The sequence below is a fragment of the Scyliorhinus canicula genome, chromosome 7, assembly GCF_902713615.1.
Source record: "Scyliorhinus canicula chromosome 7, sScyCan1.1, whole genome shotgun sequence".
NCBI classification, from domain to species: Eukaryota; Metazoa; Chordata; class Chondrichthyes; order Carcharhiniformes; family Scyliorhinidae; genus Scyliorhinus; species Scyliorhinus canicula.
Window position 1 is genome coordinate 164469714 of NC_052152.1, and position 27632 is coordinate 164497345.

The window sequence follows — 27632 nt, forward strand, 5'->3', positions numbered from 1 at the left end:
CCCTCCTGGCCAGTGGCACAGATCCTGGACAAGCGTGGCAGCGCTGGACATTGTCTGCAGTCGGCACGCCGGGTTCCCGACTGCTGGGACCACACATCAGAGATCAGAGGCTCAATGCCCTTGACTGCTGAAGTGTTCCCCGACTGGAAGGGAATATTCCTGTCTGGCGATTATCGCGCGATGTCCGCTCATCCATTGTCGCAGCATCTGCATGGTCTTACCAATGTACCACGTCTCAGGACATCCTTTCCTGCAACTTATGAGGTGGACAACATTGGCCAAGTTGCACGAGTATGTACCACGTACCTGGTGGGTGGTGTTCTCATGTGTAATGGTGGTACCCATGTCGATATCTAGCAGATCTTGCAGAGGTTGCCATGGCAAGGTTGTGTGATGTCGTGGTCGCTGTTCTACTGCAGGCTGAGTAGTTTGCTGCAAACAATGGTCTGCTTGAGGTTGCGCGGTTGTTTGAAAGCAAGTAGTGGGGGTGTGGGGATGGCCATGGCAAGATGTTCATTTTCATCGCCACACCAGAAAACAGGAGAATCCTTCCTACAGTCTCCCAAATGGAGAATCCCACCCAACGCATCAGTAACCAGTAACTCTATATCGACATGAGAGGTGGAAAGGAGAAAGAAGAGAAGGAGCTAGAAAAGCAGTTATGATCACAGCCATGCCTCCCTGGAAAGCAGAACTCTCTCAGAAAGCAGAATTCTAGGCTGGAAGCTGCTGATTTGAAGACGTCAGAGAAAAACTATGCTGACCCGAAGAAGGCGGCTTAAATGTGAAGATAACCTGTGGGTGGTAACTATTTGCTGGATTTAGCTCATAACGTTATACTGTATGGGATGATTTTGGGACAAGGTGTAGTTCGCAGAGTTTAGAGACATAGGTGGGTGGGAACAGAGTTAATTCCAAAATATAGGGTATGTATGAGCCATTGTTGCAATTAAGTGTACTTTTGTTTTATATTGTGACCTTTCTTGTTGTGCATTTTTACATGTTGACACACATGGTTACAACAAGGCTGGATCTTCCCCTCACTGGTTTGCATATCTGTCTTTTCATTATACCAAATTGAAAAAAAACACACTCTTAAGAACTGGCATTCCAAGTTGCCCTTCAGGATTTTGGGATACCCCCTCGTTGAACATCAGCGAAGTTCTTAACAATTCCCATTATCCAGCTTTCAAAATAATAAACACACCGAGATCTGGATGAACATATAGTGGACATCATTTCTACTCGAACATATTGGAAGTTATTACAAGGGAATGGGACCCAGTTGACTAACTCTCAGCTTGAATTTCTTTCCATTCCATTGCCAATGAGGAAAGCAGTGGTGTAGTGGTATTGTCACTGGACTAGTAATCCAGAAACCCAGTGCTCTGGGGTCATGGGTTCAAATCCCACCATGGCAAATGGTAAAATTTGAAATCAGTAAAATTCTGTAATTAAAAGTCTAATGATGACCATGAAACCATTGTCATTAAAAATCCACTTGATTCACTATTGTGCCTTAGGGATGGAAATCTGCTGTCTTTACTCTGTCTGGCTTACATGTGACTCCAGACCCACAGCGATGTGGTTAACTCTGAAAATGGCCTCTCAAATAGCCTAGCAAGCTATCAAATAGCCTAGCAATTACCCATTTCAAGGGTAATTAGGTCCAGCCAGTAACGCCCATGTCTCATGAGTATTTTTTTTTTAATTGGGCATCCACTTTCTGGACTGGCATTCCAAGTTGCCCTTCTTACTGATACTGATTTACTGATATTCAATTTCATTTCGAAATCCTCAGCTCAATTTCTCAGTCTATCCAGAAACATGAGAGAAAATCAGGAAGACCTTTTATTCAAATGCTGAAAAATTTGGAGGTTGTGAAGTGTTCAAGTACCAACAATGATTGGCACTCGTGTTGTGAACTGAAAGAAGAAATATTAAATCAGAATTCAGGATTGACGTTTGCAAGCCCTGAGGAAGTGGGAGCACAACACAGCAGTCGACCTACCAGAGTATATTCCCAGTGTTACTTCAGCAACAGTGTGGCAGCAACTATGCCAAAAATTAGGTCAAAATCTAGATATGCCAGGTCCGAACATAACATGGACATGAACAATAGTGCTCTATGAATGGCAGTAGAAGCCTCACTAGTGTGTATAGGCTGTTCCCATTTTTCCCATCTCCCCACAGAACTCTCTTTGGAGCAGGGAATGTCACCAAGTGACCTTCAGAAGACATGATGTAACATCTTTCGACAGGATGACCTGCCAGGCACTGACAGTACCCACACCCGAATCAGCAATTGTTTGGTTAGGAATTAGGTGCTCTGCAGAACCTTTGCTCATTCACATTTTATTAATAATCAGTTATATTGGCTGGGATTCTCCTTTTCTGAGACTAAGGGCTGGATTCTCCGATCGGCGACGCCAAAATCGTGTTCGGTGATCGCCATAGAATGCGTTTTACACTGGAATCGGGGGCGGTGTTGTTTTTCCGATGCTCCACCCCCATGTACGTTACACACTGTTGGAACGACCTCAGAACGTCTCCTGAGGCCCTCCCCTGATGCTCTGCCCCAATGGGCCGAATCCCGACGGCATGGCCGCATGTCTTCACAACTTTCGGGGACCTCTCGTGGTGGCTGTGGACTGTGTCCAATGCCGCAACAGTCGGGGAGGGGGGAGCAGTTCCGCTGTCAGAGGGGGCTTCGTCAGGGGCTGGGGGACTGGTGGCGGCTGGTCCGGGTTTGGCGAGGGGGCAGTTTTTGGCAGGCCGGATCCATGCTCGGCTGTCGCAGGCCACCACCGTGCGCATGCGCAGCCACAGACCCGGCCATTCTGCGACAGTATCCGCAGGTAAAGCCAGGGGCTTTACGCAGCGTGGCTGCTAGCCCCCCATCGGGCGGAGGATCGGTGTGAGGTCACTGCCGACTTTTTGGTCCTAAGGCCAGACGGATCCTGCGGACATAGCCACAGAATTGGAGAATCCAGCAGGAAAACCCCGAGAATTTTACGACCGAAAGACCGGCGCCGCATCTGGACCGATTCTGCTACCGTTGAGGGGCTAGTGCCGGTGCCGCTTGGAATACACTCGATTCCGTTGGAAAATGGTGCGGGAAACACCCGGTCCGTGATCGACACTCGGGAGGCTGACAAGCTGCAGCCGCACATACACATTACATTCTCGACACACATTTATCCCAGCCTAAAAGATGGCATGGGTGTGCTGGAGCGTGCCCATACAGCTGATGGGACTATGGGGCCAGATGGCACCAGGGGGTACCATAGGGGGACACCTATATGACCCGTGTACCAGGTTCAAAGTGGGCTGTTGGTGTGTGCAGCTGCATGGCTGCCTTGGCGGCTGCGGCAATATTGCTTCATGTCCATCCACCCTGACCTCACAGCCCACCTTCTGGCCACCCCCAAATATTTGCCCCAGCTCTGGCAGAAGCCCCCCCCCCCCCCCCTCGGCCAGCGGCACAACTGTCAGCAAACTATGGCCATGTTGGACACTTTCCTTACCCCCTCTCTCTCCCTCAGAAGCCATGACACAATTTCATGATTTATAAAAGCACAAGTGAACTATGCCATTGGGAACTCAGCCCATCAGAGGCAAAGAATCGCGGAGGCACTGGAGAGTAGCGGATTGGGCCCACTCGTGATATGCAAACAGTGTCTACTGTACGTGCGGAGTGAAATGCTTTGATCACATTTTCGAGTGATTCAAATCAGTGCCTGTATCGATTTTGGCATCGGAAACTATTCTCTGCCAAATCGCATTTCCCAATTTCGACGTCAGCTAATGGAGAATCCCGCCTTTATGTGGTTTCTACCACAAACCCATCACTTGGACTTTTCATGAAATACTGCACAGGAGGTAGCCAAAACATCCCACTAAGTTGATTAAAAAAATGTAAAAATTGGTTCAGATTTTGGATTATGGGGGACAAGAACTCAAAAATCGCAATGTTTGTGTTTAACGAATAGCTTTAGAATGTCGAGGTAGTCTAGTTCTGAGCCCTGTTTCCTATTACAGTTGTTTTTACAATTTGATAAATAAACTAACAGCAGAACAATATCAAATTGTAATAAACAAAAAAAACTGCCACTGCAAAGAAGAGCATCAAATCAGTGTATCGAAAGAAAAAAAAGATCCTCCATTCACATGCACACAGCCAAGCTGAGTTATATATTCGTTCCCGATTTTTTAACTTTCCCTAGCATGTTATGAGGACTTGCAGGTGCACTGTTGTATCGCAGATGTGCCACTTTCTGGAATTTTACAATATAATGATTATGAACAACACTGTATAGTTTATTACAGAACACAGTTTGACTTCCTTGTCCCACTGCATTATTGATTCTCCCTGCAGCCTTTGAGGACCTGCATTCCAAAACCAGCATTAAAAATAAAACACGGGTTTCAACTCCAAAAAATAAGCAAAGCATACTGCTCCAGTGCCTCCTTCAGAATTATTAGTTTTGCAGCTAAATAACATTTTGAAAGTGAAAAATTTCTGCTGTTGTGACTTCATTTTTTAAAAATTTGCATATTTATCTCAACTGCTCACAGAGCCAGCAACCATTCTGGTGTAAACATAGTACACAACAGTTTTCAGGAGGATTCATCAGTAAATAGTAATTATTTTACAAGTTGTCTTTAAAATATGTGGTGATTCATTGTCGTTGGCTCTTAAAAGATAATTGCATCTCTGCATCAACGTATTTGGCCACGCATAAGCGAGCACAGGGCATAAATCTCAGGCACAAATTAATATAAACTATGGAAGATATTCAGAGGGTTGTTACTGCCAATTGTGGGGATTGGCTTATGAGTAGTTTTGAAGATTGGAACAACTAAAAAGAGTCACGTGTAGCAAAACGACTGGCTATGTACACTATACAAATGCTGCCTGCTTTGGAATAAGGAGGAGTAATTTAGGCTGATAACCGCTAGTATTATTCCATCATATAATTTGAAAAATGCCAGTGTGGAAGAATGACTGGCAGTATTTGCTTTGTTAAAATACCATGGGAAACACTTAAACTGTCTCTTTGCAGACTACAGCGAGTTCTTTTTGCAGTCAGTAGGCATCTAGTTTTGTTATATTTCTTTTGTTCTATTGTCTGTTAATGTCACTCACTGAAAATGATTGCCCATTGCTGTCAATTAATACAAATAGTGATAGAATTTTTTCTTCTTACATGTGACTATGATGTTGTTGCCATTACAGAGACCTGGCTGAGGGAAGGACAGGATTGGCAGCTAAACGTTCCAGGAATTAGATGTTTCAGGCGGGATCGAGGGGGATGTAAAAGGGGTGGCGGAGTTGCGCTACTGGTTAGGGAGAATATCACAGCTGTACTACGTGAGGACACCTCAGAGGGCAGCGAGGCTACATGGGTAGAGATCAGGAATAAGAAGGGAGCAGTCACAATGTTGGGGGTTTACCACAGGCCTCCCAACAGCCAGCGGGAGATAGAGGAGCAGATAGGTAGACAGATTTTGGAAAGGAGTAAAAGCAACAGGGTTATTGTAATGGGAGACTTCAACTTGCCCAATATTGACTGGGACTCACTTAGTGCTAGGGGCTTGGACGGGGCAGTGCTTGTAATGGGCATCTAGGAAGGCTTCATAGAACAATATACAGATAGCAAACTAGGGAAGGGGCTGTACTGGATCTGGTATTGCGCAATGAACCCTGCCAGGTGGTAGAAGTTTCAGTTGGGGAGCATTTCGGGAACAGTGACCACAATTCAATAAGTTTTAAAGTGCTGGTGGACAAGGATAAAAGTGGTCCTAGGGTGAATGTGCTAGATTGGGGGAAGGCTAATTTTAACATTATTAGGTGGGAACTGAAGAACCTAAATTGGGGGTGGATGTTTGAGGGTAAATCAACACCTGACATGTGGGAGGCTTTCAAATGTCAGCTGAAAGGAATTCAGGACCGGCATGTTCATGTCGGAAGAAGAATAAATACGGCAAATTTCGGGAACCTTGGATAACGAAAGATATTGTAGGCCTCGTCAAAAAGAAAAAGGAGGCATTTAGCATGACTAGAAGGCTGCAAACAGACAAAGCCTGTGTGGAATATAAGGAAAATAGGAAGGAACTGAAGCAAGGAGTCAGGAGGGCTAAAAGGGGTCATGAAAAGTCATTGGCAAATAGGTTTAAGGAAAATCCCAAGGCTTTTTACACATACATAAAAAGCAAGAGGGTAGCCAGGGAAAGGCTTGGCCCACTGAAGGTCAGGCAAGGGAATTTATGTGTGGAGCCAGAGGAAATAGGCGAGGTACTAAATGAATACTTTGCATCAGTATTCACCAAAGAGAAGGAATTGGTGGATGTTGAATCTGGAGAAGGGTGTGTAGATAGCCTGGGTCACATTGAGATCCAAAAAGATGAGGTGTTGGGTGTCTTGAAAAATATTAAAGTAAATAAGTCCCCAGGGCCTGATGGGATCTATCCCAAAATACTGAAGGAGTCCAGAGAGGAAATTGCTGAGCCCTTGACAGAAATCTTTGGATCCTCACTGTCTTCAGGTGATGTCCCGAAGGACTGGAGAATAGCCAATGTTGTTGCTTTGTTTAAGAATGTTAGCAAGGATAATCCAGGAATTATAGGCCGGTGAGCCTTATGTCAGTGGTAGGGAAATTACTGGAGAGAATTCTTCGAGACAGGATCTACTCCTATTTGGAAGCAAATGGACGTTTTAGCGAGAGGCTGCATGGTTTTGTGAAGGCGAGGTCGTGTCTCACTAACTTGATGGAGTTTTTCGAAGAGGTTACAAAGATGATTGATGCAGGTAGAGCAGTGGATGTTGTCAATATGGACTTCAGTAAGGCCTTTGACAAGATCCCTCATGGCAGACTGGTACAAAAGGTGATGTCGCACGGGATCAGGGGTGAGCTGGCAGATAGATACAGAACTGGCTAGGTCATAGAAGGCAGAGAGCAGCAATGGAAGGGTGCTTTTCTGATTGGAGGGCTGTGACTAGTGGTGTTCTGCAGGGATCAGTGCTGGGACCTTTGCTGTTCATAGTATATATAAATGATTTGGAGGAAAATGTAACTGGTCTGATTGGTAAGTTTGCAGACAACACAAAGGTTGGTGGAATTGGGGATAGCGATGAGGACTGTCAGAGGATACAACAGGATTTAGTTCATTTGGAGACTTGGGCGGAGAGATGGCATTTGGAGTTTAATCTGGACAAATGTGAGGTAATGCATTTTGGTAGGTCTAATGCAGGTAGGGAATATACAGTGAATGGTAGAACCCTCAAGAGTATTGACAGTCAGAGAGATCTAGGTGTACAGGTCCACAGGTCACTGAAAGGGGAAACACAGGTGGAGAAGGTAGTCAAGAAGGCATACGGCATGCTTGCCTTCATTGGCCGGGGCATTGAGTATAAGAATTGGCAAGTCACGTTGCAGCTGTTTAGAACCTTAGTTAGGCCACACTAGGAGTATAGTGTTCAATTCTGGTCTTCACACTACCAGAAGGATGTGGAGGCTTTAGAGAGGGTGCAGAAGAGATTTACCAGGATGTTGCCTGGTATGGAGGGCATTAGCTATGAGGAGAGGTTGAATAAACTCAGTTTGTTCTCACTCGAATGACAGAGATTGAGGGGTGACCTGATAGAGGTCCACAAAATTATGAGGGGCATAGACAGAGTGGATAGTCAGAGGCTTTTTCTCAGGGTAGAGGGGTCAATTATTAGGGGGCATAGGTTTAAGGTGCGAGGGGCAAGGTTTAGAGTAGATGTACGAGGCAAGTTTTTTACACAGAGGGTAGTGGGTGCCTGGAACTCGTTGCCGGAGGAGGTGGTGTAAGCAGGGACGATAGTGACATTTAAGGGGCATCTTGACAAATACATGAATAGGATGGGAATAGAGGGATACGGCCCTAGGAAGTGTGGAAGATTTTAGTTTAGAAGGGCAACATGGTCAGCACAAGCTTGGAGGGCCGAAAGGCCTGTTCCTGTGCTGTACTTTTCTTTGTTCTTTGTTCTTTGTGACAGCTCTTCAACTAACTATGATTTCTCTCCAAGGCGACAATAACCATGAGCAGGATAAAACGAAAAACAATGTGTGAGAATTATATATTCCATTACAGGTGCAGCAATTCTTATGATATGATATCTTTAATTTTTCATTGTGGGCCACTCCATAGAGTTAAAGGTTCTGTGTACAGACACAATTGATTGGAAAGAGGCCACTGCGATGTGTAAAGCTATGGATCATATGATTAATATTGTTTTAATGATACAGTGGGGTGCAAGGTGTTTTGACTATTTTGACCTCCTGGAAGCCAGAATATTGCTGGGGGGGAAAGGCCGATGCCACATGAAAAATCTGCAATTCTGCATTTCCCCACACACAATGGAATTTTAACATGTGTAAGGATTCTCCTGTTTAAACCCTGTTGGTTCTGTATTTTCCCCTTTCTTTCATTTATTTTTTGCTATTACAATATTTATCCATGGATGATTAATCGACCTGTGACTATAATGTAGACTTTGCCTTAAATTCAAGTTGAAGGGATCAGTGATGACTCAGTTTGACTGGTTTGGCTGGCGGCAATGAACTCGCTCAAAGTGCTGGATTTTGCCGATAACCGATGGTGATTGGTTCTGAATTCTCTGGACTGTTTCTTTCTCTCAAGCAAGGCTGGGTTGTTTTAGTTTCACTCTTGGTTCATAAGCTAGAAGAAGCACATCTGAATTTCTCTCCCTGACATGATGAAATCTCTCTAACAATCCAATGTCAGAGCTCTTCTCTTTGTCCAGTAAAGCTGGATGTCATTTTATTGAAACTGAAAAGGATTGAGATTAAAACTTGGCCTGAAAGCTGGATTTGATGCAAGACAAAAGAGTCTTACGAGAGAATTAGGCTCAAAGCTGGACCTTTAAGTTGAAGGCCCAATTTAATAAAGGCTAAAGTGTCTCTCCAGAAGAAATCCTGCTGCCTGCGCGTCCTGAATGAATGTTACTGCAGGAAGACCATCATCAACCGTACACCTGTGTCTTTGGTCACTCAGCATGCTAGAAGAGCAGCTTGCTGCAAATAATCCAATATTGAAAGCAAGGTCTCTTAGCTTTCTATCTATCTTAATACTTATTATTTTTACCCCTTTCCTTTATTTTCGTCTGTCTTTATGTGTAGATAGAGAGTGGAACAGCAAAAGAGTAAAAGTAAGAGTGGGTTTGCTTGCTGTTATTCTGTTGTAATTACTGCATATTTCATCTTTATTCCTGTTACAAATAAACAGGAATTGTGTTTCAATTTACAAACCTGGCAACTGTATATCGTTGGGTAGCCAAGAAATAAAGATTTTTTGGATTATTGGTGAATTCACAATTGTTGGGATTCTGGGGCCTGTGGAGCTTGAATTGTGGCATAATGCATGTGTGACATCGCTAACTTGTTCCGGCTCAAACGTCAGGCTGATGGACTGATTTTCCTTCCCCTATTGCCAGGGGAGTCCTGGAAAAGAGACCACAAAGCCCTTGGGCCCGGGAGTGGATGGAGGAGATCACCCAACCGTAGGGTGACTGTCCAATCCTTGAGCGAGTGGGGGTGGTCTGATCTCATTGGTGGGGGAGTTGGTTGGCAGGAGAGTGGTGGGAACGTGGGTTGTGGTCTAATGTGGGAGAGCTTGTTGACCAAGAAGGAAGAGCAGGAATGCCCCTCCTGGCTCAGAAGGAGTGATCTTCGAGATGGTCCTCACCTTGTTGCAGCTCTCAGGTTTCCAGAAGCCCAGGAGTCCCGGTCAGCCACCAGATCGGCACGGCAGATCCAAGGCTGTCAGCCTTCATTAACATACCTAAAATATTAAACCGTCTCCTGGGAGAGATTTACCTGTCCGTTCCCTCTCCCACCTGAGTGAAAGCCACAAGTTGGTGGGTTGAAGATTACTGATATACTTTCAACTTTTAGGAATATAAACCCTCTCCAGCACCCAATCCAACCCTTTCCCCGGTGTCAAAATTCCCTTCAATGTTTTCACATCACTGCTCTTCTCGTATAAATTCGCCATGCTCATCCAATCTATCACTTCCCTCCCATTCAATTGCTATTCTATCAGAACTCAAAATAAAAAGCCGTCATAATACGATAAAACTATAATTGGATGGCAGTTGCAATTGTTACTGATGTGGTAGATATGTCACTTCAGTCAAACTGTGCGCCCTTGATTACAGCCTCCATTACTCCCACGTGCCCATTTCAGAAGTGTCATTATGAAACACCTAAATAAATTTCTAACCCCAGGTCTATCAATATATGCTAGATTTTGATTTCTGGTACTGTTTAACCTATTACCACACTAACCATGATGTCTTTTGAAATAATTATACTCCGAAGCCCTGGATGGAGCAACAACAGCAGTAATGAAATAATTTGGGAGTAAGAATAAACGGCTCAACTAGATCCCTGTGTAAATGGCTGACTTGGATTACATTGCAGGATACATTTCATGAGGTATTGTTGGTAGTGTATATGTTGAAGATTCAGCTGCCACAACCATATGTCTCACTTGCAGTGTTTCACATCAAATAAATGTGTTTTCTTGTCTTTAGGCAATCCTGCCAACACCCAGTGGAATCTCAGTGACATCTTGTATCTTACACAAATTAACCCCATACTAGATTTCTTTTATTTTCAAAGCCTTATCTCACCCATACAAAATAAGCAGCAGGCTGGTTGGCTTGCCTCTTAAAAGTTAGCCTCATAAAGGCATATTAGAGTTTTCTTTGTCAACTATAAACTTCAATGCTTTTTTGTCCGATATTGTAATTTCTGTGGCTGTATAAACCTTGCTTTTTGCAACACAAAACTTTTAGTTTCCACATTTTCCCCAACAATAACTTTACTTGTGGCTGGAATTTCCCTTTCAACAAATAAGTGCTCAGGAGGAAAATAGCTTTGTCGGCTTCAGAATTGGTGTTGAGCACCAGAAGCGTAGTGTGCCTTGAACCAATGGTGGCATGAAGGTTCCCACTGTCTATCACAGCAATTGTATCAAAATTATCACCATTTGCTTCATTTACATAATTGTGCAAAACATCAACGCAACAACTTGTTTTTATATAGTGACGATAATGCAGAAAAATGTGCAAAATGATCCTTAGAAGCATAATCGAGATGGGGGTAGAGGGAGTGAGGGGGGTTGCAGAATGCAAGCATTGGGAGCTGTATTTTAAGGATGGCTTTAAATAAGGGAGGTTCAGAGACAAAGGGGCCTGAAAACAAATTACAGAACCTGGGGCCGAGAGAACTAACTGTGCTGCCACTGAGAATGTGTAGATTGGGTGCGAATGTACAAAAGGTCAGGGTTCGAAATCCGGCACTTTGAAACACCAGTAAACTGGAGTTGGAGACAGTATGGTGATCCAGTGGTTATGGCACTGGACATAATCAGAGACTTGGACTGGATTTTCCATTCACATCCCAGACGGGAGCATGAATTGGCAGTTAATAGCTACCTGCCTGCAAGTGGCCAGGGGATGGAGGCGGCAAACAGTGAAGGTTGGCCAGGGCTCCATCCCACTAGGGACCACATCCCTCAACACTTGCCAGAGCTGTAGCCACTGCCAAGCCAGATGAGGTGATGCACCTCTACAGTGACAGCTTGACAGCTGTGGTCTATAGTAACGGATTTTGTTTTTAACCTTCTCTTCAGCGGGTGTCTTCATGATGGGATGTTGTCTCTCTTTCTTAGATTTATCAGCAGCTCTCACCTCTGCTGGTTGGGCTGCTGATGTGTCACCGCTAGAGGGCCTTCTCTTGGCCCTCCAGCCTTGGGAGCCTGCTCACCACCCTTAATTGGACAGCAAGCATATTACTTGGCTGCAAATTCAACTGATGTCAGGGTCTCAATCTCAGAAAAGGGGCGGCATGTGGAGCAGTGGTTAGCACTGGGACTGCGGCGCTGAGGACCCGGGTTCGAATCCTGGCCCTGGTTCACTATCCCTGTGGAGTTTGCACATTCTCCCCCTGTCTGCGCGGGTTGCACCCCCACAACCCAAAGATGTGCAGGTTATGTGGATTGGCCACGCTAAATTGCCCCTTAATTGGAAAATTAAAAAAAATAATTGGGGGCTCAATCTCAGAAAAGAAATTCTGCCCCTGAGCTAATAAAGCAGAGATTATGGGTGTGATGTAACTGCCACGTCGCGCCCGATGAGTATTCATGCCGGCAGAGGCTCAAATTGGGAACTGTGCTGGGTAGCGAGCATTTTGCGGCGCAAAGCAAATGGAGACCGATTAAGGGCAAGCTCCATCTGAGTAGCGTGATGGAGGACCGATCTAATGGCCTAATGAGAGCAAACTGGCCCCCCAGTGAGAGGTCAACCCGGGCACTATCTAGTACTGGTCCCCACGAACATGGACCAGGTGTCACAGCGCCTGGGAAGTCTGTCAGGTAATTGAAGATCCCTGGGTGGTCAGGGACAGGGGAGGGTGGTACCCTGGCTCCCTCTCTGGCACCCGGGCACCTTGGCACAACCAGGCTGCCACCATTGCACTGCCAACCTGGTATTGCTAAGATGCCTGGGTGGCACTGACAGGCAAGCAGGAACACTGCCAGGGTTCCAGTGTGGTAGTGCAATGGTGCCAGGGTGGCACAACCAAGTTTCAAGGCCTGAAGGGAGGCCTTGGCCATGAAAGGAGGGATGAGGATCTATGACAGGTAGGGGTATGAAGGGCGGGTATGAACGGGCCTCCGGAAGTTTGGGTGGGGTCAAGGGTGGAGGTTCTGAACAGGGAGGGAGCCCAAAAGGAGACAAGGGAAGACCCCAAATGGTGGTCCGATCCCTGAGGTGTCAGTCTGTCCAGTGAGTTCAGCTCCCCAGTAATGAAAAGTATTCTAAGTGTGGGCTTCACCAGGCAGAAACTCCCCAGAGCCCACAAACTTGACTCGGTGTGGCTAGATAGTGGTGGGAAACTCGGCGATGGTGCCGGGGAGAAACACCTAGCCAAACCTTCCTGAAAAGGCATTTAGAGGGTGCGATCTAACCAAATTCGTTTGAAGTATAGTTGCGAGTGGGAATCGCTCTGTCTTTCTTGACATCCAATCCAGCGACACCATCACCTGTATCTGACATTAATTAGGGCACTTAATGATGTCCCAGAGGCTTCACAACGCAAATGCCTGTTTCACTGGCTGATTCATCCTATCGTGCCCAGCTCTCCCTGATAAGGAGGAGCAGTACATAAACCGATCCTGCAGAACAAATCCCAAACAACACGTAGCCATGCCACTGTGCAGACCAGCTCCATGATTCGGAGTCGCTGACCTGGTCCAGACTGATGGATGCATTGTTGCCAATGCCGCCTGGGAGGCAGTGGCAGCAGCCAGTAGGAGGAGCACCACCCTGTTGTGCCACAAGGAGCTCAACGACTTCCACCAGGATGACGGATGAGTTGGCATTGGCCCCCAACACCGGTCCTGCCTTCCATCCCCCTGCCGACACCGTCCCCAACTCCATCGGTGCAGGTAGGTGAAAGTAGTGCTCAGGCTTCTAGGACGTGGTCTGGTGAGCACCACGCAGTTGCAGATGCATATCAACTGGCGGCAGGAACATCCAGGAGAGGCAGCAGTTGGAGGTCTGCTGGATCCCAGAACCTAGCTGAGCCCGAGCCAGATGCTGAGCCTCTGGGCCAGCTTTACCTGGAGCTGATCCAGTCAATAGGGTGTGGCCCTGAGATTCAGAGGGGGATGTCAGCTGCTGTCAGCCACCTGGCTTTTAGATGACTCGAGTCCCCAACTGATTAACTCACAATGGTTCTGTGAAGCGGTCCAGTGAACTAGTCAGCTAAATTAAACAAACTAGAGACCCACCACCAACTAGGAATTGATAGCAACACTGGTCTTCCCAGTGACACCCACATCCTGAAAATGACTTTTAATAAGGAGGCAACAGCCTCAGGCACAGCATTGATGGAAACAAGTGTGTGTGTGTGTATTAGCTATAATACCCCCCCCCCCCCCCCGTTGGAGAATACAATTAGTTATGATTAGATGTTCTATTTATTTTTTTATAACCAATAGATTTTTAAAATGTTTAATTTTATGCATCAAAAGATTTAATTATTATGTTTTATATATATATTTATAATCTCATGTCTGGATATGTTCATATTCTCTGCCACTCTCACTCAGTTTTTTTTATATCTTTTGCCTTTTAGTCATGACTTCCCTTTAGCACCAAAGGCATACATACTTCTTTGTTGCACCTTTTTCAGTATGGCCTTCAAAGCTACATCTTAAAGAGGGGAAGGTTTCCCTACATTCCTCCTTGCACCCCTTTTTCCTGTTCTGCTCTGTTTCTGATGGGCCACCAAATATCTCCTCTCATTCACTGCCAGCAAAAGCCATATAGGAACGACTGTTTCACAGGACTCCCGCCAATCAACGTGTTCCCTGGACATCCTGTGTTGCTGCAACATGCACAGGGAGCAATAGCTGCCAAGGATAACTAACCTCATTCCTCGTCCTATCCTGCCCAGGCTCCCAGTGGTTCTGGCAGTGCCTTTGACTTAGATAGATCTGTTGACTTCCTTCACCCAGGGGGAGAACTGCCTGTCAACCTACAATCCTTTCCACTCCTGATTCAGCTTCACAATTTCACGTATGCAAAGCTGTGCCACTACTAATTTCAGGCATTTTGCTGGTTTTTACTCCTTATACAGTAGGAGGAAAACAAGAGATTGTTATGGAGGTGTGATTATCCTAGTTCTTAGCAATAACAAAGAGTCATCCAGACTCAAAACGTTCACTCCATTCTCTCTCCATCTTTTTCTTTTATTGGAAGTTTAGGCTTATTTAAAATGTCCCTAGATGGCTATGCTGCATGAGTTTGTGGTTGTGTGTGATTTTGGGAGGATTGGAGGACGTTGGCACGTACAGTCTTCTGTTGTTATATGGCCCCGTGAATGTCTGGAAATTGCCAATCTTTATGAAGTAAAGTTTCGCAGTTATGCTCAATGTGTGGAACAATGGTAGTACTGAAATGCGTATGGTGCTTGTTCCAGTGAAGAGTCATGTTTCAAAGTTCCATGTTATGCTTTACGATTTTGTTATATAAATTGCTTACATTGTATCAAAGTGAGCAATCCCAAGTGCAAACCCAAAATAAGAGGGGCATACTCTGCATTTTAATGATGCGTTTCCAATCTTGTTGCTTTAGAAAATCTACAGCATTTTTTTCATCACTTTCCTCATGTGAGTTAAATATAGATTGAACTAAGACCTGGTGAGATTGCAGCAGTAGGATTGTTTTAAATAAAATTATTTTTTTTCTGGCTGTATAGAGCAGTCAATTACTACACTAAGTGTTGTGGTTTTGTAAGATTCTGATTGCCTATACACTCAGGAAGATTTTAATTGTGAATGAATGACCTCATTCTATCCCTATTTTTTAAGAGGAATATGTGTGTGAATATATGTGAATATACTTAGACGGAAATGGACAAAATGAAAATCTCTTATTATCACAAGTAGGCTTCAAATCAAGTTACTGTGAAAAGCCCCCAGTTGCCACATTCTAGCGCCTGCTCAGGGAGGCTTGAATGGGAATTGAACCGTGCTGCTGGCCTGCCTTTGTCTGCTTTAAAAGCCAGCTCTTTAACCCTGTGCTAAACCAGCCCCTGTAATTTAATGTACCAAAGATTGTCATCAGAAGCAGATTACACAAGTAAATAGCTCACATGAGACGATGTTTTCAATTAATCTAATAGGACTTGAAAATGAGTCTTCAATCTAGTACACATTCTGATATTAGATTGTAAGAATTAGGAAACTTTCTCTTCCCAAAAATATCATACATGCATTTAGAAAATAAATGTTCGACAGGATTAGCCATTTTATCAATTGTTTTCAAAAGAACTTTTAAAAAAGGCCTTTAGCAACCTTGAAAAGTGAGTTTAGCTGCAGAGTAAATGTGACTTTCCTTCTTTCTGTGTTCATTGCCATGTTTGCCAATGTGGCTGTTTCGGATTTATTTGGTACTAAATTTAAAAATCTGGAAAAATTTGTCAACTTTCTGTCAAAACAGCAAATATCTCACTCTTAAAGCTGACCAAGGCACAACTCTTGTTATGAATTTTTAACATATATATCTGATATCGACCCTGATGGTTTCTCTGAATAAACCCAAAATTCTTGAGGGAGTTCTTGTGTGTTTTCATTCAGGGTCCTTGTTAAGACTTCTAATTTAACAGAGTGAATCATGTAAATTGACTGATTCTGCCAATAGATGATTTTAAACTGCCAGATAGGTGCTGCACAAACCAGTTGAGAGGGATTCCTTTATTCCCACAAACTTCCCCAAAAGACCATGGGAACATTTGGGAATGGATCTATTCATATACAACAGCAAGTCCTTTCTCCTCACAATTAATGGATCTCATGTGGATCGAAGTGAAGCATTTAAACACACAAGCACAGAATCGCTCATTAGATTGTTGAAAGAAATCTTTGCATTCCATGACATCCAGGGCCAGATGGTGTCTGACAATGGCCCGCAATTTGCAAATTAATTATTTGCTTACTTTGCCAGTAATTATGAATTTCAACACCTCGCCACCTCTCCAAGGTATTCACATTCTAATAGTGTGGCGTAAAGGGGCTTCGGCACCTACAAACTTATTGAGAAAGAGTGACAACTTTCCAATGGCAGTTTTGCCACATAGATCCATCCCACTGCAATGTGGATTAACCCCATAAAAGCTGCTGATGGGCAGAAAACTTTGCATTCAACTTGCCATGCTGCTGAAGAAATTAATCCCAGGTTTGGCAGTCAGTGGCTGTCAACAAATTCAGGGCCGAGAACAATCCTACAGAGACACGTTTCCACTAACAATAGGAGGTACCATACTAGAAACCTTCCCATACTTAACCAAGGTAACAAGGTTTGGTTGAGGGACCGTGATAGAGAAGGCATGAATGTCTTGAGGGATGAAGATCAATGACAGTCTTACATTATACCTACCCTAGAAGGTACAATCAGACATAAGTCTTGTCATTATTCCTCATGGCGAACTTCCTACATTACATTTAAGTGAACCACTTATAGAAACCCAGATGATTAAATCACTGAGAACAAGTAGAACATAGAACATAGAACAGTACAGCACAGAACAGGCCCTTCAGCCCTCAATGTTGTGCCGAGCCATGATCACCCTACTCAAACCCACGTATCCACCCTATACCCGTAACCCAACAACCTCCCCCTTAACCTTACTTATATTAGGACACTAAGGGCAATTTATCATGGCCAATCCACCTAACCCGCACATCTTTGGACTGTGGGAGGAAACCGGAGCACCCGGAGGAAACCCACGCACACAGGGGGAGGACGTGCAGACTCCACACAGACAGTGACCCAGCCGGGAATCGAACCTGGGACCCTGGAGCTGTGAAGCATTTATGCTAACCACCATGCTACCCTGCTGCCTTCACCTCCATGTCAAAACTATTTCACCTCCATGTCAAAAATGTCAGCCCAAAGCAGTAAAGTTTACAACTTCTCCAAGATTGAAAATATTGGGATGTGGAAGAGTTGTAAAGCCTCCAGACTATCTGAAACTATAAATCGCAGAACCATTACAGTGCAGAAGGAGACCATTTGGCCTATCGAACCTCTGAGAGAGCACTCTAACCAGGCTGTCACCCAATCCCTGCAACCCAATAACTGCACCTAACCTGCACATCCCTGGACACTAAGGTGTAATTTAGCATGTTTAGCTCTGTTGGCTGGACAGCTGGTTCATGATGCACAGCGAGGCCAATAGAGAGGGTTCAATTCCAGTACCAGCTGAGGTTATTCATGAAGGCCTTGCCTTCTCAGTTGGGGTGCTTTATTGACCCTATTAACTGCTCTCTTATTTAATGTTTTTAAGTTGCCATTAATCTTTGTTATGTTCGGGCAGTGCCCTAACAGGAGCGGCCTTTTTTTGCTTTGTCCCTCAGTTTGTTTCCTTTTTTCCGTTTTGTTGGTGGACCTCAAAAGAGTGGCCAATCCACCTATCCTGCACGTCTTTGGACTGTGGGAGAAAACCAGAGGAAACCCACGCAAACAGTCACCCAAGGCTGGAACTGAACCCGGGTCCCATGCTCCGTGAGGCAGCAGTGCTAACCACTGTGCCACTGTACTCTAGTAAAGTCAGAGAATTGGACAGAGAAGGAGTAGCCTATAAATATTAAGGTAAATACATTTGGATAAAGACTTGGGTAAAGACTTACAGCATCAAGGGGCTTTAAGGGTTACTATGGGACTGGGGAAACAGCACTTCCCACATTGTAATGCAATGAGTCACATGGGAGTAGTGTAGTGAAGTGGTGAGTCTAGTAGAAGTCAGCATGAATATATCACCTAGTCAGGACTGTATCCTGTATATATGTATACAGTTATGTGTTATTAACAAATGGTTATTGTTAAGCATACAAGCTTCTGGGCCTTGTCATGAGACAACATACAACCTTACAACCAAATGCATGAGGAAAAAGGATCAGCGAGATTCTCCATCAGCGGGATTCTCCACCCTGCCAGCAGCATACCCATGGCTGTGCATTCCCCAACAGCATGGGGTGGCCCACAGTGGGAAATCCCATTGGCTGGCTGTGGGAATGGAGGATCCCATGCCAGCGGGGCGCACCATGCCAGTAAACAGGGCTTGCGGGACAGAGAATCCCATCTCATGTTTACCTGGCAAACACTTTGTATGTCTTCAAAAATTTATTTCAATTCTATTAGTCCAGAGAGTCATGCAAAAATAATGAAACGAGATGTCTAAAATGTTTGTTGATAAATTATTTTGTCGTCCTGTTTTGAAAATAATTCGAAGGAACTGATAGTCACCTTGATTAATAAAAGTATTCAACATAAACTTTATGTTCATGGGCAAGTGTTTCTCTGCAGCACACCATTCTATCTTCACGGCGCTCATCAATGGGATTTTCTATTGTAACCATCCCACACCAGCGGGGAACCCAGGGGCAGGTGTGCTGCCGGTGGGAAAAGAGAATTCCAACAACCAGAGAATTCCAGTCCATGAATTTTTTCTCTTTGCCATTCCTCTTCTTCACGTACAGTTGGATGGACACCATCCTTTTCGGTCATTAATGTAAGGAATCAGCATGATAAGATGGCAATACAGATCCATTCAATTTTAAGTTATCGCAAATTCTATTATCAGTGCAAGTAAGAAAAGATACAGACTATTTGCTTATGCTGTTTCAGTGTGGTATTTGGTACACAGAATGTATGATTCTATCATCACAGCATGTTGTAATTTCTAATTGGTACTCAACCATACAAAGCCAACATAAACAGATTGGCAGTATCTTTGTTTACAGATGGAAAAAAATGAACTTGTTTCTGGCTTCAGAACTGAGTGGTTTAAGCTGGAATCTTAAGATACCCTATCATTTTGTGATTAGTCTTCCACAACAAATATTAAAGGAGGAAGGGATTTTAGCTTTAAGTGTATAATCCTAATAAACACATGAACAAGAGTTTACACCCGAAGTGCAAATAAGTTTAAATTATTTTATCAAGGGAAAATCCTATAATTCGGTGATGCTTCTTTCAGGTTGTTCTATTGCTATGTCCAGCATCATCCCTACTTAATGTTGATAGTGTATATCCTGCTGTATTTCCATCCTGGCATAAAGATGATTTTGTTTTTATTTCGGCATGAAATATGATTTACCAGCCTTATCTTCTTGGGCAGTCCTTCTGTGTCGAGGATGACTTGCTTCCACTCCGGGGAGGTGGGTTCAGCAATGGCTGAAATGTCACACTCTGGATCCACACACTCTGCCAGAGGTTTGGGCAGGGGATCCTTGGTGAAGTGGGTGGGTCGGATATTCTGGATTCTGCGCTCTCCTTCCGCTGTTTTAACTTGACTTCCACGTGTTCCACCGTACGATGGTTGAGGTTATTGGCACCTTCGTGGATGCTTCTTCTCCAGCTTGTACGTTCGAAGGCAAGCGATTCCCACATGTCGGTGGAGATATTGCATTTATTTAGGGAGGCTTTCAGGGTGTCCATGTAGTGTTTCCTCTGCCCTCCTAGTGATTGCTTGCCATTGCGGAGCTCGGAGTAGAGCACTTGTTCTGATAGGGTAGTCTTGTGTCGGGTATGCGGGCAATGTGGCTCGCCCATTGTAGCTGGTTGAGCATGGCCAATGCCTCGAGACTGAGGGTATTGTCCTGGGAGAGGGCGCTCACATTGGTATGCCTATCCTGCCAGTGGATTTGCAGGATTTTGCAGAGGCTGCATTGGTGATATCTCTTGTTTTACTCAAATCGCTTTATATAAATAGGAAGTAACTGATAGTAGAAAACTGAAAAATACTGCAATAAAAGGACAGGTGTAAAGCAGATGTACCCAAGCTGGCAGGCTTCACAGAACGTGTTTCAAGGGCCAAGAGCTGTAACTGTCCATTGAAGCCCTAGAACATCAAATATTGGTTAAATGAACAGCCTCATCACCCATAGAGATGAAGGTGGCCTAGAAGAGATTCCATCTCACATCAATGTCAAAGATTGAAAAAAGAAACTGCAGGAAGCATTACAATCTGACTGCAATCAGATCAAGAGAAAGATACTAACCATGAATTGCATCATGAAGACCCTGCAGGGGGTGTTGGTAGCTAAGAGTAATTTATCTTACTGAAGGGAACAGCCGACCTGTCCATGATCTGAAGTCTTACAAAGAACAGAAAGAAGCGCCAAAGAGACTGGAAAAATAATGAATAGCTTCTCCATTTCTATATTTGCAGACAGTTTTCTTGCACTCGCCTTTCCAGTTATTTTTGGTCACACCAACTCTGAATTACCAATCTATTTGACTAGCTCACTTTTCATGGGTTTCAATAATGTGGAATTTGTAATAATTTGCCGGGATCATAATGGGTTATATTTTAAGGTAATAATAATTTATTGCCACAAACTTGAATGGAATATAAACAAATAGTTTTTTTTATTATTGGGCATGGTAACACCCCAAGCACTTAAGATATTTGCACAAGGTTTTCTGGGTTTTTTTCTGATTTATCCATTCATGGGATGTGGATGTCGCTGGCTGGGCCAGCATTTGTTGCCCATGCCTAAGTACCCTTGATAAGGTGATGATGAGGTGCCTTCTTGAACTGCTCCATGTGGTGTAGGTACACCCACAATTCTGTTCGGAAGGGATTCCAGGATTTTCACCCAGCAACGGTGATGGAACATCATTTCAAGTCAGGATGCTGTGTGGCTTTGCAGGCAAACTTGCAGAAGGTCAAGTGCCCTTCATATTGGCCTTGTCCTTCTAGATGGTAGAGGTTGTGGGTGTAGAAGTTGCTGCTAAAAGAGCCTTGGTCAATTGCTGCAGTGCATCATGTGGATGGTGCATCATGCTATCCATGTGCGTAGGGGTGGTGGAGGAAGTGAATGTTTAGGGTGGTCGATGAGGTGCCAATCAAGTGGGCTGCTTTGTCCTGGATGGTGCCAAGCTTCCTAAGTGCTGTTGGAGCTGCAATCATCCGGGCAAGTGGAGGATATTCCTGATTTTTGCTTTGTAGATGGTTATAGATGTGGATAGGCTCTGGGGAGTCAGAAGTGAGTTACTTGATACATAATTATGAACCTCTGACCTGTTCCGGTAACCATAGCGTCATATGGCTACTCCAGTTTATGGTTCATGGTAACTCCCAGGATGTTGATCGAGGGGGATTTGGAGACGGTTATGCCATTGAATGTCGAGGCAGGATGGTTAGATTCTCTGTTGTCGGAGATAGAATCATTACGGTGCAGAATGAGGCCATTCAGCCCATCGAGTCTGCACCAACCAGCGGAAACAGCATCTTACTTGGGCCCAATCCCCCACCCTATGACCATAACCTCACCTAACCTTTGGATACTTGGGCGCAATTTAGCATGGTCAATCCACCTAACCTGTATATCTTTGGTCTGTGTGAGGAAACTGGAGCACCTGGAGAACACCCACGCAGGCATGTGGAACATGAAGACTCCGCACAATCACCCGAGGTTGGAATTGAACCCTGGTCCCTGGTGCTGTGGGGCAGCGTACCTAACCACTGGTCAATGCCTGATAAAATGGCATGGGTGCCATCGCGGCATAGTGGCTAGCACTGCTGCCTCCCAGCACCAGGGACCCGGGTCAATTCTGGCCTTGAGTGACTGTGTGGAATTTGCACTTTCTCCTGTGTCTCTGTGGGTTTTTTCCGGGTGCTCCAGTTTCCTCCCACATCCAAAGATCTGCAGGTTAGGTGGATTTTCCACACTAAATTGTCCCTTAGTGTCCAAAGATGTTCAGATTAGGTGGGTTGCTGAGGCGGTGAGGTGGCGTTATGGGGATAGGGCGGAAGAGTGGCATAGGTAGGGTGCTCTTTGAGAGGGTCAGTGCAAACTCGATGGGCCAAATGATCTCCTTCTGCACTGTAGGAATTCTATGTTCTATGTTCTATGAATGTTACTTGATGAAGCAGCTGAAAGTGGGAGGGCTTGCGACAATTCTCTGAGAAACTCCTGTAGTGATGACTGGGAGCTGAGCTGATTGACCTCCAAAAACCATGGGCGGAATTCTCTGCTCCCGGGAAAAATCGGGAGGCCGTCGTGAACTCGGCCGGGTTTCACGACCGCCTCAGAGGCCGCTCCTCGCCCCCTATTCCCCCCTTCCGGCGGGGCTAGGAGCGGCGCTCCGTAATTCCCGGCCGGCGGGCGACACGCCGAGAGTGACGCGACGGCGGCGCCTATGTGACGTCAGCTGAGCATGCGCAGATTGCCCGCCCCCAACCCACGCATGCGCGGCTGACGTCACAACGGCTGACAGTTCGGACCCGCGCATGCGCGGTGGCCGTCTTTCCCCTCAGCCGCCCCGCAAGACGTGGTGGCTTGGTCTTGAGGGGCGGCGGAGGGGAAATAGTGCGTCCGATTGAGACGCTCCCCTCCCGAGCACAGTCGTGGTGCTCATTCCCCACCAGGCCCCCTACAAGCCCCAAAATGGGCAGCTCACGGCGATTTCACGATGGCAGCAACCAGGTGTGGTTGCCGCCGTCGTGAAACGGTTGCGAACGGCAGGCTGCTCGGCCCATACGGGTCGGAGAATCGGCGGTCGCCGTGAAAAACGGCGAGCGGCGATTCTTCCGAGTGGGGGTGGGAGAATCGCGGGGGGCGACAGGGGATCGTGAAATTAGTTGGGGGGGGCCCTCCCGCGATTCTCCCACCCGGCGTGGGGAGCGGAGAATCACGCCCACCAACCATCTTCCGAAAATGCTTGGCAGGAAACAGACAGGACTGGATTGAGATCTGGAGCGAAATTCTCCGACCCCACGCAGGTTCGGAGAATCGGCCGGCGGCGGCGTTATTCCCGCTCCCGCCGGGTTTTTAATTCTCCGAGCGGCCAAAAACCGGCGTTGTGCAAATCCCGCCGGCAGCCTCTGAAAACAGCTGGCGCCGGCGGGATGTCATTGATTTTTTACTTTCAACAAATCTCCGGGCCGGATGGGCCGAAGTCCCGCCGACGTGGCCACGGGTCACGTCGGCGAAAAACGCAGTAGCTTTAAAACGGCGTCAACCATTGATGATGGTTGACGCCGTTCAGTGACCGAGGGCGAGTGGGGGGGGGGGGGGGGGGAGGGAGGAGGAGAGAGTCCCGGCGTTTGTGTGGGGGGCGTTTGGGGGGGCAGAAAGAGAGTGTCCCGGCGTTTGGGGGGGTGGTTGTGGCATTGAGGGGGGGTTGCGGCGTTGAGGGCGGGTTGCGGCGTTGAGGGGGGGTTGCGGCGTTGAGGGGGGGTTGCGGCGTTGAGGGGGGGTTGCGGCGTTGAGGGGGGTTGTGGCATTGAGGGGGGGTTTGCGGCGTTGAGGGGGGGTTGCGTCGTTGAGGGGGGGTTGCGGCATTGAGGGGGGTTGCGGCGTTGAGGGGGGTGGGGCGTTGAGGGGGGGTTGCGGCGTTGAGGGGGGTTGCGGTGTTGAGGGGGGGTTGCGTTGTTGAGGGGGGGTTGTGGCGTTGAGGGGGGTTGCGGAGTTGAGGGGGGGTTGCGGCGTTGAGGGGGGTTGCGGCGATGAGAGGGGGGGTTACGGCGTTGAGAGGGCGGGTTGCGGCATTGGGGAGGGGGGTGGGGTGGTGGGGGGGGGGGGTTTGGGATAGAGGGCAGCGGCGTGCAGAGGTGGGGCGACAGTGCGTTGGCCAAGGGCATCCGTTGCCCCCCTCTCTGCACGCCGCTGCCCCCTACCCCAAACCCCGCCTCACCACCCCACCCCCCTCCAATGCCCCTACCCCCCTCACCACCACCCCTACCCCCCTCCCCACCACCCCTACCCCCCTCCAACACCGCTACCCCCCTCCAACGCTGCTACCCCCCTCCAACGCCCCTACCCCCTCACCACCCCTACCTCCCTCCAACGCCCCTACTCCCCTCACCACCCCTACCCCCCTCACCACCCCTACCCCCCTCCAACGCCGCCCCCCCATCTCTCTCAACGCCGCAACCCCCCCTCAATGCCGCAACCCCCCCTCATCGTCGCAACCCCCCCCTCAACGCCGCAACCCCCCCCTCTCAACCCCCCCTCTCAACCCCCCCTCATTGCCGCAACCCCCCACCCTCTCAACGCCGGGTCCCCCCCTCAACGCCGGGTCCCCCCCCTCTCCTCTCAACGCCGGGTCCCCCTCTCCTCTAAACGCCGGGTCCCCCCCCTCCCCTCTCAACGCCGGGTAACCCCCCTCTCCTCTCAACGCCGGGTCCCCCTCTCCTCTAAACGCCGGGTCCCCCCCCCTCCCCTCTCAACGCCGGGTCCCCCCCCCCTCTCCTCTCAACGCCGGGTCCCCCCCCCTCTCCTCTCAACGCCGGGTCCGCCGGGTCCCCCCCTCTCCTCTCAACGCCGGGTCCCCCCTTCTCCTCTCAATGCCGGGTCCCCCCCCCCCTCAACGCCGGGTCCACCCCCCTCTCCTCTCAATGCCGGGTCCCCCCCCTCTCCTCTCAACGCCGGGTCCCCCCCCTCTCAACGCCGGGTCCCCCCCCCCTCTCCTCTCAACGCCAGGTCCCCCCCCCTCTCAACGCCGGGTCCCCCACACAACGCCGGGTCCCCCCCCTCTCCTCTCAACGCCGGGTCCCCCCCCCCTCCTCTCAACTCAACGCTGGGTCCCCCCCCTCTCCTCTCCTCTCAATGCCGGGTCCCCCACCCCCTCTCCTCTCCTCTCAACGCCGGGTCCCCCCCTCTCCTCTCCTCTCCTCTCAACGCCGGGTCCCCCCCCCTCCTCTCCTCTCAACGCCGGGTCCCCCCCCTCTCCTCTCAATGCCGGGTCCCCCCCCCCTCTCCTCTCAACGCCGGGTCCCCCCCCTCTCCTCTTCTCTCAACGCCGGGTCCCCCCCCCCCCTCCTCTCCTCTCAACGCCGGGTCCCCCCCCTCTCCTCTCAACACCGGGTCCCCCCCCCCCTCTCCTCTCAACGCCGGGTCCCCCCCCTCTCCTCTCCTCTCAACGCCGGGTCCCCCCCCCCTCCTCTCCTCTCAACGCCGGGTCCCCCCCCTCCTCTCCTCTCAACGCCGGGTCCCCCCCCCTCTCCTCTCAACGCCGGGACCCCCCCCTCTCCTCTCAACGCCGGGTCCCCCCCCTCTCCTCTCAACGCCGGGACCCCCCCCTCCTCTCAACTCAGCGCCGGGTCCCGCCCCCTCTCCTCTCAACGCCGGGTCCCCCCCCCTCTCCTCTCAATGCCGGGTCCCCCCCCCTCTCCTCTCAACGCCGGGTCCCCCCCCCCCCCTCCTCTCAACGCCGGGACCCCGCCTCTCCTCTCAACGCCGGGTCCCCCTCTCCTCTAAACGCCGGGTCCCCCTCCTCTCCTCTCAGCGCCGGGTCCCCCCCCCTCTCCTCTCAACGCCGGGTCCCCCCCCCTCTCCTCTCAACGCCGGGTCCCCCTCTCCTCTCAACGCCGGGTCCCCCCCCCCCTCTCCTCTCAACGCCGGGTCCCCCCTTCTCCTCTCAATGCCGGGTCCCCCCCCCTCAATGCCGGGTCCCCCCCCCCTCTCCTCTCAACGCCGGGTCGCCCCCCTCTCCTCTCAACGCCGGGTCCCCCCTCCTCTCAACGCCGGGTCCCCCCCCTCTCCTCTCAACGCCAGGTCCCCCCCCCTCTCAACGCCGGGTCCCCCACTCAACGCCGGATCCCCCCCCTCTCCTCTCAACGCCGGGTCCCCCCCCTCTCCTCTCAACGCCGGGTCCCCCCCCTCCTCTCAACTCAACGCCGGGTCCCCCCCCTCTCCTCTCCTCTCAGTGCCGGGTCCCCCACCCCCTCTCCTCTCCTCTCAACGCCGGGTCCCCCCCCCTCCTCTCAACGCCGGGTCCCCCCCCCCTCCTCTCCTCTCAACGCCGGGTCCCCCCCCCTCTCCTCTCAACGCCGGGTCCCCCCCCCCTCTCCTCTCAACGCCGGGTCCCCCCCCCCTCTCCTCTCCTCTCAACGCCGGGTCCCCCCCCTCTCCTCTCAACGCCGGGTCCCCCCCCCTCTCCTCTCAACGACGGGTCCCCCCCCTCTCCTCTCAACGCCGGGTCCCCCTCTCCTCTCAACGCCGGGTACCCCCCCTCTCCTCTCAACGCCGGGACCCCCCCTCTCCTCTCAACTCAGCGCCGGGTCCCCCCCCTCTCCTCTCAACGCCGGGTCCCCCCCCTCTCCTCTCAACGCCGGGTCCCCCCCCTCTCCTCTCAACGCCGGGACCCTGCCTCTCCTCTCAACCCCGGGCCCCCCCCCTCTCCTCTCAACGCCGGGTCCCCCCCCCCACCTCTCCTCTCAACGCCGGGTCCCCCCCCTCTCCTCTCCTCTCAACGCCGGGTCCCCCTCTCCCCCCCTCCCCCCCTCTCCCCCCCTCTTCCCCCCCTCTCCCCCCCATCTCCCCCCCTCTCCCCCCCCCTCTCCCTCCCCCTCTCAACGCGCCACTTCCGCAGCGGGTGAAACTGACGCGTATCGCGTCAGTCCGCTGCTGGCCCTTTCGGGAACGGAGATTACCGGCTTAAAAGAAGGTCCTGACGCCGGAGTCATCCGCACCGCTTTTGGCCGCCGGAAATGGGCGTCACGCAGGTCTTCGGAGAATTTTGCCCCTGTTTTGCACATTACCCTATTTTTGATTTCAATTGAAGCCAATTTACGATTCGGTTGGTTAAGTTAAAATCTCCCCTTTAAACTACTTAAAATAATTTCACTTTGACTATAAATATCCTTATTTTGTATCCTGAAAAATGTTACACATAGGGAAGTAGTGTTAAATATATTGAATAGAAATGACATTTCAAAATTTGCCCTTTCCGATTTGTTTTGATTAATAATGTTTTGTTCGCTGTAAGAGAAGGGTTTTATAGATGTCTGCAGTAGGGTACTCCCTCAATTCTGCCAATAATGGGTTGCATTTTAAAAATAGACCTCAGTCTAATTTGCTCATCCCTGACTAAGCACAACTAATAAGCTACTGAATGCACTGAGTACCTCAGAATTGCCCATCAATAATGTACATTTCCCACTTGCAGCTTTAAAAGAAATTATCCACTCTCCAATAGCAATGAATTAAGAAATAAATGGTTTCCAATTACCCATCTTAATCACTCCAAGCAAATGAAATGACTTCCATGAAGTTAA